This window comes from Mesoplodon mirus (assembly GCF_964341445.2).
Source record: "Mesoplodon mirus genome assembly, chromosome: X".
Classification (NCBI taxonomy): Eukaryota; Metazoa; Chordata; class Mammalia; order Artiodactyla; family Ziphiidae; genus Mesoplodon; species Mesoplodon mirus.
In genome coordinates, this window is record NC_138981.1 from 48,026,288 (window position 1) to 48,040,697 (window position 14,410).

The following is a 14,410-nucleotide window of genomic DNA, read 5'->3' on the forward strand; positions in this document are numbered from 1 at the left end:
GATCACTTCCCCCTCCTAGAAACCACCCCTTGGCTTCCATGACACCTCACTTTCCTGGTTCCTCCTGCTCCCCTGCTTCTTCTTGGCCTTCTGCCTGAGTTCCTTTTCTGGGGAGCTCATCCATCTCCTGGTTTCAATATTGCCTCTCTGCTGAAGACTTCCTAATCTCCAGGCTTACCTTCACCGAATTTCAGAATGAGATAGCCAATCATTTGCTGGCCCCCTACACCAGATGTCCCTTAGGCACCTCCAACACATGTCCTAAACTAAACTCAGTCCTTGCCTCCAACATCTGTTCTATCTCAGTTGGTAGCAATACCATCTTTCCAGACTCCAAAGCTGGACGCTGGGAGTGATGCCCTCTTCATTCCATCTAATCAATTGCCAAATCCTGTTGATCTAACTCTTACATACGTCTTAAATCTGGCACTTCCTCTCTCCCATCTTCCTACTATCACTATCCAAAATCTCTTGCCTGAACTATTATAACTAGTGAGATCCCACTGTTGTCCCTCTTAAAAGGATCCTCCAAGAAGCCAGAAGAAACCTCGTGCTAAAACTAAAATTTTATTATGTTACCCCCTCCTTGCTTTAAACCCTTTGAGTGGTTCTCCCCCACTTTTACGGCTCTCCATAAGTTGCTGCATTCTGACTGTCTGACTTCAGCCTGTATAACACTGTACTTTCCAGCAATGACGAGTGACTTGATACCCCCCACAGTAGTGCTGCCAGATGAGATACAAGATGCTCAGTAATGAAATTTGAGTTTCACATAAACAACAAATAATTTTTAGCATAAGTATCTCCCATGCAATATTTGGGGCATACTTATACTAATATTATTTGTTAATAATTAAAATTATTTGTTATTTATCTGAAATTCATATCTGAGTGGGAATCCTCTATTTTCAGTTGCTAAATATGGCACCCCTACCCCACAGATAACCTCCAGGATGGTGAGATACTCCTCTTCAGGCTCCCATGGCTCTCTATGCCCACCTCTGAACCAATACTTACCCTCCTGAGAGATCAGGGATGTATTCTGATCTCTTTATCCTTCATTTGCCATACAGGGCCTGGCGCAGAACAGACAGCAGTTTGCTGAGTGAATGAATGCATATGTGTGACATCCCAATAAACCTGCATCATTCGGTGGAATCGATGTGTTGTGATCAGTACACAGCGTCAGTTCCACTTGTAGCTACCTTCCCTTCACAGACTTGGAAGAATTACCTCATGGTTTACATATCCACCCAGCAGGCGAGCTAAAAAGCTGGGAGTCATCTGCAGGCTTAGTGAAGCCATTACATGACCAGTTGGGTTTGTTTTTTGTTTGTTTGTTTGTTTGGAGGGGAGGAGTGGGAGGGAGGCAACAGTATTCTGGCAATATGGAGGTCGAGGAAGGCAAAGAGGACGGGAGCAAGGGAGGAAGTGGGGAAGGAAGGGAAAGGGATGTGGACAGCCGGTGGGAAGGCAGGAAAGCGAGCAGGTACGCATGAAGGCGGAGAACCAGGAGCCAGCTGGCGCCGGAGCGAGCAGTGACAGCCGCCGCCCTCAGGGGGCGGGAGCCGGGAGGAGGGAGGCTCTGGCAATGCGGGTGGAAGCGTTCTTCTCCCTCCGGGCTCCTCATCACCCCTCCTCCAGGCGGCGCGGAACACCCCCGCCCCACTGCTGGTCAGAGGCGGACACAGGGGCTGGCCCTCTCGGGGCCTCCCAGCTCTCCAGCCAAGGACTTAGACTAGTTTCTCCAACAACTCTGCCGGCCCCCAAATCCCCTCCGCGCCCGCCCGGGTCGAGTTAGGAAAGACTCGGAACAGAATGAACGGGTGTGAGGGAGATGAGTCAGCCCGGGCGGGGCGGCAGTGCCAGTGAAACCCCCGCCAGTGTGACTGGGCGACACCCAGAAGTGGGGGGCCCGCGGGGGCAGGGGTGCCCATTCCGGGTGCGAGGCTTTAGAGGCCCTGTGTGTGATAAGTCTTGACCATGCACCCACTGAAGGGGCGGCTGGCGGCTGTGGGACCTGGGTCGAGTCTTCTTCGTCTTCCGGCCTCAGTTTCCTCCGCAATCAAGTGGGAATACGAATACTCGCTTTATCCTAGTGTGTCATGCCTGGTATAAAAGGTGGTCAGTCCGTAGTAACTGTCGTGCTTAGTGCTTGTGCCCTCCACCCTAGGCCACCTGCGCCATGTGAGACTGTCCCATTGGAGGGGATATGGGACACAATGGGGGAGACCCTGATCCGTCGGCACAGGTAGCCCAAAGGTGGCTCAGGCCCTCAAAGAGACTGGCGAAGGGGCTCGTTAGGAGGGAACCCAAAGAGTCCAGCGAAGGGGATCGGCAGGGGGCAAGTTCCCCTTTTATTTCTGCCACTCCCAGGTGGGGAAGAAGAGTCGCCTGCTCTGGAACCAAGTATTGGATGGCTATGTACAGGCTGCACCCACTCTAAGCAAGTCAACAGATTCAATATGCTTGTTACTCACTCATTCTATTTCTTTATTAGAGGGGTTGCTAGCTAAACGGAAGGATTCACACTAAGATTCCAGTACGGGGCTGTCCTATAGTCCTGACTGAGTGTGGGAAGACCGGACCCAGGGAGAGGAAGGAGGGCGGCAGGGGGCTCGGAGATTGACAAGTATAGCTTCGCCACCACCCACTCAGCCCATCTTCCCTTCTGGAGCGGTGCACAGCATCTGCGCATGCGCTCCCCCCGCCCTCCGGCAGGGTCGAGCTGGCCTCCGTGGAGGTGCTGTCCGCGCATGCGCGGCCCGCTCATGTGCTCCCAGTAGGGTCGGAGAGTCCGTTGAGGAGCTGGAGGTGCGATTGAGGGGTGGATTGCGGCCCAACTCATAGGGAGTGGCTGTTAGGAGATGTGGACAAAGCGGCGTGTGACAGCGACAGGTCACAGAGAGAGGAGGAGGAGAAGTGCGGCCGCTCGGGGCGGTTTAGGCAGGCGCAGAGCCCTCAGAGGTAGACAGGCACTAGTGGTTGCTCCTTTCTCCCGGATTGCAATTTGGGGGCCCCTGGGGAGGCAGAAAACCAGAAGACGGAAGGGGGTGGGTGTGTTAGACCCGGAGGAAAGCCCTCTCGATCCCGTCCTCACATCTCCATGCCCTAGAAGGGACTCAGTCTTAGGTCCAGTGGACCCCAGATCATCCCCCTGAAGAAAAGCTAAATTTGGACAGTAACCGCGCCAGACCCCACCCCCAGTCTTTCGGTCAGTTCCAGGGGCTCACACCACCCTCTGGGGGACTCTTGAGTCGAAAAGGGGGTCCCTGGGGCAGGGCAGGGTTGAAAATTGCTGTGGAGTCGTCTTTGTGGCCTAGGAAAACCGCTGCTTCCTCACTGGCCACTGAGGTCGAGGAAGATCCCAGACACGACCAGCCAGCGCCCAGAGGAGTGACTTCAGACCACCGATCAGGTAGTGAAGACTGAAGGAGATGCAAACTGGCCCAGTGGGAGACTGGGTTGATGACTCTGACCTTTTACCCCCAGACCCCTGTAAGGAAAGGGAAGGAAGCCTTTGGCTGCTCCGGCTGCAGGTGTGAAGTCACCGAGGCTCCAGGGACCTTGAAGCCTGATGCTTCTTATGAATGAGGATCCCTAGGCCCAGTCACACTATTTAACACTTATATATGACATTATATATGGCGTTGTCGTGAGGACTAACAAAGTAAATACACTCAAAGTGAGTGTATTTACTTTGTTAGTCCTCACGACAACGCTATGAGGTAGGGATTACAGTCATCCCCAGTTTACAGATAAAGAGAGTGCTGAGAAGTTAAGCCACTTTCCAAAGTCACATAACTAGTAAGGAGCAAAGCAGGACTTGAAACTCAAGGCAGTTGGCTCCAGAGTCTGCACTCCTAAGAGCACAAGCTATAGGCTCTGGGTAAGAGGCCAGATAAGAGAGACCCAGTAAAAGGTCAAGCTTGGAAATCATTTCCTGAGCACCTTCTCTCACACTATTGTGTTTCTCTCACACCATTTCAGTCTTCCCAACAATCCTGTGAAGAAGGAATTGCTTGGTAACGGAGAAAAAGAGAGGTTCCATATCCTGCCCCAGATTACACAGACAGTAGTTGGACCAAGTTGATGAAGCAACTGTTTTTTTTAATGAAACACCTTTTCATTTATTTATTTATTTATTTACATATTTTTGGTTGCGTTGGGTCTTTGTTGCTGTGTGTGGGCTTTCTCTAGTTGCGTCAAGCGGAGGCTACTCTTTGTTGTGGTGCGTGGGCTTCTCATTGCAGTGGCTTCTCTTGTGGAGCGCGGGCTCTAGGCACGCGGGCTTCAGTAGTTGTGGCATGTGGGCTCAGTAGTTGTGGTGCACAGGCTTAGTTGCTCCGTGGCATGTGGGATCTTCCTGGACCAGGGATCAAACCCGTGTCCCCTGCAATGGCAGGCAGATTCTTTCTTTCTTTAATAAATTAATTAATTTATGGCTGCGTTGGGTCTTCGTTGCTGTGCGTGGGCTTTCTTCTAGTTGCAGCGAGCGGAGGCTACTCTATGTTGCAGTGCACGGGCTTCTCGTGGTGGCTTCTCTTGTTGCGGAGCACGGGCTGCGCGGGCTTCAGTAGTTGTGGCACGTGGGCTCAGTAGTTGTGGCTCGCGGGCTCTAGAGCACAGGCTCAGTAGTTGTGGCTCGCGGGCTTAGTTGCTCCACAGCATGTGGGATCTTCCCGGACCAGGGCTCAAATGTGTGTCCCCTGCATTGGCAGACAGATTCTTAACCACTGCGCCACCAGGGAAGTCCTGATGAAGAAACTTGGTTCAGGTAACAAGTTAACCAAGACAAATGATGAGACTAAAATCTAGGTCTCCTGTCTCACAGTCTTGGGGTCTGTGTAGTCAGACCACTGAAGATGGCTGTTCTCTTGCTCTCTGTACGTCCCCTGCTCGACCAGTGCCTGCTTCACCTATCCCCTACTCACATGACTGACCTTCCTACATACTTGCCCCAGGCCCCAGCTACTGACGAATGTTCTTATCAGTGGGGCAATGAGGGGCATGCTCCTCTGCTAGTTTCCCTGGTAACCGATGAGCCAACCTGACGTCAATTCCCCCTATAACTGGCAATCTCCCCTTCCCCCGGAGCAAAGATTGCAGCTATGTCCTGCCCGCCATAGCTATGTCCTGCCTGCCATCCGCAGCACACAGTGGGATGTCGCTCCAGGACCTTGCTTCAGACATGTAAGATCCCCCCATCCATTAAACCACTGATGTCTCTGTCTCAGACTCTGGGCTCTTTCTTCAGTCTTGAAGCTGGGCAAGCACAGGGCTTATAGGCCTGCGGGGTGCAGCCCAACAGGGTCTTTTTACTATATGCATTTTAACAAACATTTATTTGTTCACTCAGCAAATGTTTGTTGTGCGTGTCATTCTTGGAGACACTTAAGATTCAGCAGTGAACAAAACAGCCGTGGTCTCTGTCCCTGAGTCTCGGAGGGTGACGGTGGAGAGTGTCAAAGATCAACAAAGCTGGACTTTAGTTAAAGCAGTGAAAACAGATTTTGTTCAGTAACTACTGACAGTAGGGGAAAGAGCTGAGCTCCGTTCCAATTTGTGCAGGGTGTTTTAAAGGGAGAATGAGAGAGGAGGGAGGAGGAGCAAGCAGGGGCTCAAGTAGAGTGAGGGAAGTGAAAAATTACAAAAAGCAGGTAAGAGGGTTGGTCAGTGTAAGAGCAATTATGTTGCTCAAAAACTAGGTTCGCCTCTTGGTGGGTGTCAAGCCAAAAGATACAACCAAGTCAAAGAGCAGGAGAAGGAAGGACTTATTACTTGCAGCAAATAAGGAGAACACTGGGGATTTTTCCCAAAGCGGTATCTCCCCGAACAGCAAAATTGGGGAAGTTTTAAGCTAAGGGTGCATGCATATTCATGAAGGGGATTGGGCAGTGTATGCATATACATGGAGGGGCTTGAGCAGAGGAGAATTCAGCATAGAATTGGGGCAAAGGTCGTCAGAGTCCAAGCTATAGTTGAAGTCATGACGTCAGCAAAGGTCAGCATCATCATCCTTTAGGTTCCAGTTGATCTGGTGGTTGAGCACTCGAGGGGGGTTTGAATTCTGCAAAACAGCTCAAGAAAGTGCTTCAGGCTAATCTTTACCCTTGAAACAGAACTGGGAGTCCTTACAACTGATTTATTATCTTTGCTATTATTACTTCTCTTGCCTGACAACAGTTTGTTCTTTTGTTCCCTTAAGATCATTATTACTGAGACCTGTTCAAGGGCAAGCATTGTGGCCAGGCTTAGATCACAAAATGGTTTAGGCCTAAAATGACTTCTCTCTCTCTTTTTTTTATTGAAGTATAGTTGATTTACAATGTTATGTTAGTTTCCGGTGTACAGCAAAGTGATTCAGTTATACATACATATATATATTTTCATATTCTTTTCCATTATGGTTTATTACAGAATATTGACTATAGCTCCCTGTGCTATACAGTAGGACCTTGTTGTTTATCCATCCTATATATAATAGTTTGCATCTGCTAATCCCAAACTCCTAGTCCTTCCCTCCCCCACCTCTCCTCCCACTTGGCAACCACGAGTCTGTTCTCTACGTCTGTGAGTCTGTTTCTGTTTCATAGATAAGTTCATTTGTGTCATATTTTAGATTCCATATATAAGTGATATCATATGGTATTTGTCTTTCTCTCTCTCTCTCTCTCTCTCTCTTTTTTTTTTTGGCATGCCGCATGGCTCGAGGTATCTTAATTCCCCGACCAGGGATTGAACCTGGGCCCTCAGCAGTGAAAGTGCCGAGTCCTAACCACTGGACTGCCAGGGAATTCCCTGTCTTTCTCTTTCTTGATATACTTCACTTAGTATGATAATCTCTAGGTCCATCCATGTTGCTGCAAATGGCATTATTTCATTCTTTTTTATGGCTGAGTAATATTCCATTGTATACATATACCACATCTTTTTTGTCCATTCATCTGTTGATGGACATTTACGTTGCTTCCATGTCTTGGCAATAGTAAATAGTGCTGCTATTTCTCTGAATATATGCCCAGGAGTGGGATTACTGGATCATATGGCATCTCGTTTTAGTTTTTTGTTTTTTGAGTGAAAGCAGATTTATTCAGAGAAATACATACTCCATAGACAGAGTAGGCCATCTCAGAAGGCGAGAGCTCTTTTTAGTTTTTTAAGGAACCTCCATATTCCATAGTGGCTGCACAAATTTACATTCCCACCGACAGTGTAAGAGGGTTCCCTTTTCTCCACCCTCTTCAGCATTTGTTATTTGTAGACCTTTTAACAATGGCCATTCTGACCGGTGTGATAAAATGGCTTCTTTTTTTTTAATAGTTTTTAATTTTTATTATTTATTTGTTTATTTATTTATTTTGACTGCGTTCAGTCTTCATTGCTGTGCACGGGCTTTCTCTAGTTGAGAAAATGTATTTTATTTTGCTTTAAAAATGTTTATATCTTTCTGTTGTATAGTTATTTTATTATCTTCTTTTCAAATGTGCAGAAAAGTACAGAATAGTATAAAACACACCCAGTTTTTTTTAACATCTTTATTGCAGTATAATTGCTTTACAATGGTGTGTTAGTTTCTGCTGTATAACAAAGTGGATCAGCTATGCATATACATATGTCCCCATATCCCCTCCCTCTTGCATCTCCCTCCCACCCTCCCTATCCCACCCCTCTAGGTGGTCACAAAGCACTGAGCTGATCTCCCTGTGCTATGTGGCTGCTTCCCACTAGCTATTTTACATTTGGTAGAAAACACCCCCAGTTTTATCAAACCTTCACATTTTGTCATAGTTACTTCAGATTTGGCTTTTAATTTTTTATCTATTTAATTTTATTATTTTTCCTTTTGGCCACGCCCCTCGGCTTGTGTAATCTCAGTTCCCCGACTAGGGATTGAACGGCACTGAAAGCACCGAATCCTAACCAATGGACCACCAGGGAACTCCCCAGATTTGGTTTTTTAAAGAGAGCATTAACAGTACAGTTGAATCCCCCTCAGCAATTCCCCAGGCGCATCCCCTTCCTCCCCCAGGGACCACTGTCCTGAATTTGGAATTTTTCATGTCCATGCATGTCTCATTATTTTGCAAACATGACATAGTCTTTTTTCTTTTTTGGCTGCACTGCGCAGCTTACAGGATCTTAGTTCCCCGAACAGGGATCGAACCTGTGCCCCCTGTGGTGGAAGCTCAGAGTCCTAACCACTAGATCACCAGGGAATTCCTGATATAGTCTTGTTTTGCATGAGTGGTATTAACACTGTGTGGCCCCTATGCTGGACATGCAGCTCTAGATATTCCCTACATCTCCACAGAGCTCTCCAGCACCCAAAGAACTTTAGGGTCCAATATTTCCTGTGCTCCTCACACAAGCCTCTTAAGAAGGCAGAACAAGTGTTATGATCCCCCATTCAACTCAAGAGGAAACAAAGATCCAGAGTGAAGGGCCAAGACCACAAAGGGGCAGAGGTCCAGGCTCGCTGCAGGCTTTCCCAGCTCAGTGCGGTTTCCACTACTCAGTTGCCATGCGGGTCGTATCAACTCAATAAGTATGAACGACTGGAGAACAAGCCAGTGAGAGGGAGAGGAGAGGAGCGTGGAGACAAGGGTAGGAAGGAGGGAAAAATAGAAGGGCAGAGTCGGTGGCGAGAGCTGTATGGCTTTAAACCTACCAGTGGCTCTCAACCTTGACTGCTCTTTGGGATCGCCTGGGGAGCTTCAAGAAACACTGATGCTTGGAACCCTCCCCCAGAGATTCTAATGTAACCGGCCTGCCAGGCGTCCTGAGCAGCAGGATGTTGAAAAGCTCTCCAGCTGATTTTTTAATGTATAGCCTAGGTGAGGACAATTGACTAAGCAAAGCAATTTGTCAGGCAGTGAATTGGTTGAGGGGGTGGTACTGAAAGGCTGGCTTGTTAACCTTAATAAGATCTTAGACCTCAAAGCCTGGCTTGATAATACAATGTAAATAAGGTATTGAGATCTTAGCCCTGGAGTCTATGGACAGAAATGGGCCAAAATGAAATAGGTGATATAAACCGGTTTCCTCAGTGATGTTCATACTAGTCTTAGATTATTTTGTTCAGTTATCAGGGCTTTAACTTGAAGGGAAGACCAGCAATTTTCAGCATGAATACCAGTAAACCCCCACAGAGTAATAGAATTCGTCAAACATTCTCTAAGTACTTCCTTTGTGCAGGGTCTGTGCTATAGGGAAGTAAGAGAGATGGAAAACTCACAGTCCTTGCCCTCCAGAAGCTCAGACTAACTGGCAACCCAGACAAATATACGACAATTAACACAGTGTGCTGAGTGTTAGAAATAAGTCCAAAGTGCGAGGGAACAGAGGGCAGAGAATACCTAACTCTACCTCAGGGAGACTAGCAGAGGGGCTCAGAGTAGGCTTCACAGGAGTGCTGCATGAGCTGGGTCTTGAAGGATGAGTAGGAGTTGGTTAAGTGTATGGTTGAGGCTGGGGGTTTGGAAGAGCATGTGCAAAGGCTGAGGCATAAGTGCGGCTGCAGAAGGGCAAATTGTTTGGTATGGTACAAGCACAGGGAATAAATATGTGGTGGGGGAGAACTTTATCCTGTAGGCAGCAGGAAATCATCAAATGGAGGAGTGTGCGGAGAAAAGCAAGGTCCTTATGGAGGCGAGGGCGTCTAAATTAAGTCTTGGAATATGAGCAGAAATTCAACAGGCAGGGATGTGGGATGGAGAAGAAGGTTTCCCAAGTCGGGGTGGGAGTGGGACGGGGAATAGTGTGAGCAAAGGTGTGGAGGCAGGAATGAGCCTGACGTGTGTCAGGTGCATTGAGGGAATCCATAAGCTGGTAGGCATGATCAAAATCATCTGGGGTGTTGTTTAAAAATGTCAATGCCTGGGATCCACTAACCCACTTCCCTAGAGATTCTGATTTATATGGTCTGGGGTGGGGCTGGGGTCCAGGCCTCAGTATTTTTTTAAAAATCCCTGTGATCCTAATACGCAGTTGAGCTTGAAAGCCACAGCTGTAGGGGAGTTGTTGAGGACGTGGGTGGGAAGGTAGGCTAGAGTCAGATACTTGTGATGATAAATGAGTTAACGTTTATTGAATGTTAACTATGTGGCAGACACTCCATTAGTCCATTTTATCCTCATAACCCTATGAGGATAGGTACTATTATCCTGTGTTGCAGGTGAAGAAAGAGTAATTTGACCAAAGTAAGTGGCAGGCAATCTGGCTTCAAAGCATATCCTAGAAGGATTTGTATTCCAGGCCAAAGAGCTTGGGCTTTCTTCTGTAACTGTTTTTATTAGTTTAGTGTGTATCTGTCCAGAATACCTTTATGCGTGTACAAGCAAGTATGGATACATATTCCCCCCTTTCTTACACAAAAGGTAGCATACTAGATACACTGTTTTGCATCTTGCTTTATTAACCATATATCCGGGAAATCTTTACAAATCAATACATAGAGAACTTTCTCATTCTCTTTTTACAGTTCCTGAGCATTTGTTTGTGTGTATGTACCCTAATTTACTTATTCTTGAGTTGTCCTCTGTTTCTAACTATCAAAATGCTGTAATGAATAATCACATATGCATTGTTTTGTACATTTCCAGAAATGAAATTGCTGGGTCAAGGGGTATATGTGCATTTGTAATTTCAATGAATACTGCCAAATTTTTCTCCATAGGTCCTGTATTATTTTGCATTCCTACCTGCAGTGTATGACAGTATGTAGGCACATTTTTTTTCATGAAATAAGTTTTACTAATCATTTCAAAGGTCAAAAAAATTGAAAAATTTCTAGCAGGACTGATCAAGAGAAAAAAGTGAGAATTCAAATTACTAACACCAGCTATAAAAATCAGGATATCACTACATATCCTACAGATATATGAAGGTTAATAAGTAAATACAATAAACAACTTGAGCAATTTGATATCTTACATAAAATGGGCAAGTTCCCTGAAAATAAAATGACTAAGGTTGACATTAGAAGAAATAGAAACTCTTAATTGTTCTATAACTGTTAAAGAAATTGGATTCAACAACATTCCCCCACAAAAAACTCTAGGCCCAGATGGCTTCACCAGTGAATGCTATCTAACATTTAAGGAGGAAATATCAATCCTACATGGTTATTTACAGAAAATGGAGAACAAGGGGATATATCTTACCTCATTTTATTTCAGCTTACTGTGACCAAAACTTGATTGTCTATATCTTCTCGTGTTCATTTGGAGAGCTGTGTTTTTCAAGGAATTTACCTATTTTAATCTAAATTGTGAAATTTATTTGCATAAAATTGTTCATAACCATGTTTTAATACTTGCAATGTCTATAAGGTCTGTAGTGATGTCCTTTTTTTAAAAAAAATTTATTTATCTATTATTATTTTTTTGGCCACACTGCGCGGCATTCAGGATCTTAGCTCTCTGACCAGGGATCGAACCTGTGCCCCCTGCACTGGAAGCATGGAGTTTTAACCACTGGACTGCCAGGGCGGTCCCCTGTAGGGATGTCCTTTATATTCCCGATATTTGTTATTAATATCTTCTCTCTTTATTCTTGATTAGTTTTTCTAGGTGTTTATCAATTTTTTAATTTTTTAATTTTTTTGATTTTTGGCTGTGTTGGGTCTTTGTTGCTTTGAGTGGGCTTTCTCTAGTTGTGGCGAGCAGGGGCTACTCTTCGTTGAGGTGCGCGGGCTTCTCATTGCAGTGGCTTCTCTTGTTGCAGAGCACGGGCTCTAGGCACCCGGGCTTCAGTAGTTGTGGCATGCGGGCTCAGTAGTTGTGGCTCGCGGGCTCTAGAGCACAGGCTCAGTAGTTGCGGCACACGGGCTTAGTTGCTCTGCGGCATGTGGGATCTTCCCAGACCAGGGCTTGAACCTGTGTTGCCTGCACTGGTAGGCGGATTCTTAACCACTGCACCACCAGGGAAGCCCTTATCAATTTTTAACATAAGTTTTCTAACAACCAACTCTTGGTTATTAATATATATTTTTTGTACATTTGTTTTCTATGTGTTTGTTTTCTGTACTTCCTTTTTTTTTTTTTTTTTTTGCTACTGCCTTGGAATTTCAGGCTTTTCTTTTCCCAACATATGCACTCAAGATTATAAAAGTTTATTTAAGGACTGCTTTGGCTGTACCCCCTAGTTTTCTAATTTCTAATTTGATTTCTACATTGACCCTTCTGTTATTTAGTGATGTACTACTTAATTTCCCAGCAGTTCTGGATTTTCTAGTTATCATATTGTTATTTATGGTATCACATATTTCTACTATGGTCAGAGAATGTACTCTGAATTATTTCAATACTTTGAAATTTATTAAGCTTACTCTATAGCTCTGGATATGGCTAATTTTGGTAAATGTTCTATATGTATTTCAAAAAGTTTATTCTGTTTTCATTGGCTCTGGTGTCCTGTATATGTCAAAATTTTTTTAAAGGTGGATGTTTTTCTTCTTTTAATTTTATTTATTTTTTGGCTGTGTCGGGTCTTCATTGCTGCGTGTGGGCTTTCTCTAGTTGAGGCGAGCGGTGGCTTCTCTTGCTGTGGAGCATGGGCCCTAGGCTCACGGGCTTCAGTAGTTGTGGTGTGTGGGCTCAGTAGTTGTGGCACGAGGACTCTAGGGCACATGGGCTTCAGTAGTTGTGGCACGTGGGCTCAGTAGTTGTGGCTCACGGACTCTAGAGCGCAGGCTCAGTAGTTGTGGTGCACGGGCTTAGCTGCTCCGCAGCAAGTGGGATCTTCCTGGACCAGGGCTTGAACCGATGTCCCCTGCATTGACAGGCAGATTCTTAACCACTGCGCCATCAGGGAATTCCCTATGTCAATTATTAATAGTTGTTCAGATATTTTATATCCTTCCAGATTCATGGAGTGGAACTGGAGATGTTTGGGTCTAAGTTCTTATTTTTTATATTGAAGTACAGTTGATGTACAATGTAAGTTTCAGGTGTACAACATAGTGATTCAAAAATTTTAAAGGTTATACCCCATTTCTAGTTACTATAAAATATTGGCTATATTCCCTGTGCTGTACAATATATCCTTGTAGCTTATTTATTTTATACATAGTAGTTTCTACGTCTTAATCCCCTACCCCTCTCTTGCCGCCCCTTCCCTCTCTCCACTGGTAACCACTAGTTTGTTCTCTGTATCTGTGAGTCTGTTTCTTTTTTGTTATATTCACTAGTTGTTTTATTTTTTAGATTCCACATGTAAGTGATATCATACAGTATTTGTCTTTCTTTGTCTGACATTTCACTTCATAATACCGTCCACGTCTCTCCATGTTGTTGCAAATGGCAGAATTTCATTCTTTTTATGGCTGAGTAGTATTCCATTGTATATATGTACCACATCTTCTTTATCCATTCATCTGTTGATGGACACTTAGATTGCTTCCATATCTTGGCTATTGCAAATAATGCTGCTATGAACATTGGGCTGCATGTATCTTTTCTAATTAGTGTTTTTGCTTTTTTTTCAGTTAAATACCCAGGAGTGGAATTGCTGGGTCATGTGATAGTTCTATTTTTGTTTTTTTGAGAAACCTCCATGCTATTTTCCATAATGGCTGCACCAGTTTATATTCCCAACAACAGTGTACAAGGTTTCCCTTTTCTCTACATCCTAACCAACATTTGTTATCTGTTTTTGATGATAGCCATTCTGACAGGTGTGAGGTGAAATTTCATTGTGGTTTTGATTTGCATGTCTCTAATGATTAACAATGTTGAGCATCTTTTCGTGTTTTTGGATGCACTCCTATTTCCAGAGGTACCTGATACTGTTAATTTTGGAGTCTTTTGGGGATTCCACTTTCAATATTATGCTGATTTTTATCCTCCCAACTGCTAGTATATAATTTTGCTTTCTCTGGTCTGCTATATCTATTACCACTCATCCATATGCCTCCCACATACCAAAATACATTCCAGAATTTTCTTCTATAATTCTTTTTGTCCTTATGGGTTGAGGTCTTTTTTTTTTTTTGTAGGCACAATTTAAAGAATTACTTAAATTTGGAATAGGTGATATGCATTTACTTCAAAAATGAAGATTAAAAGGTGTGCAGAGGACAGACTTCCCTGGTGGTTTAGTGGTTAAGACTCTGTGCTCCCAATGCAGGGGGCACGGGTTTGATCCCTGGTCAGGAAACTAAGATCCTGTATGCCACACAATGTGGCAAAAAAAAAAATGGTGTGCAGTGGAAAACTTCCTGCCATCACTGTCCATCTACCCAATGTCCACCTTCCCCAACATTAACATTATTCTTTTTTTTTTTTTTTTGCCACAAGGCTTGTGGGATCTTAATTCCCTGACCAGGGATTGAACCTGGGCCCTTGGCACTGAGAGCGTGGAGTCCTAACCACTGGACCACCAGGGTATTCCCTAACATTATTCTTTA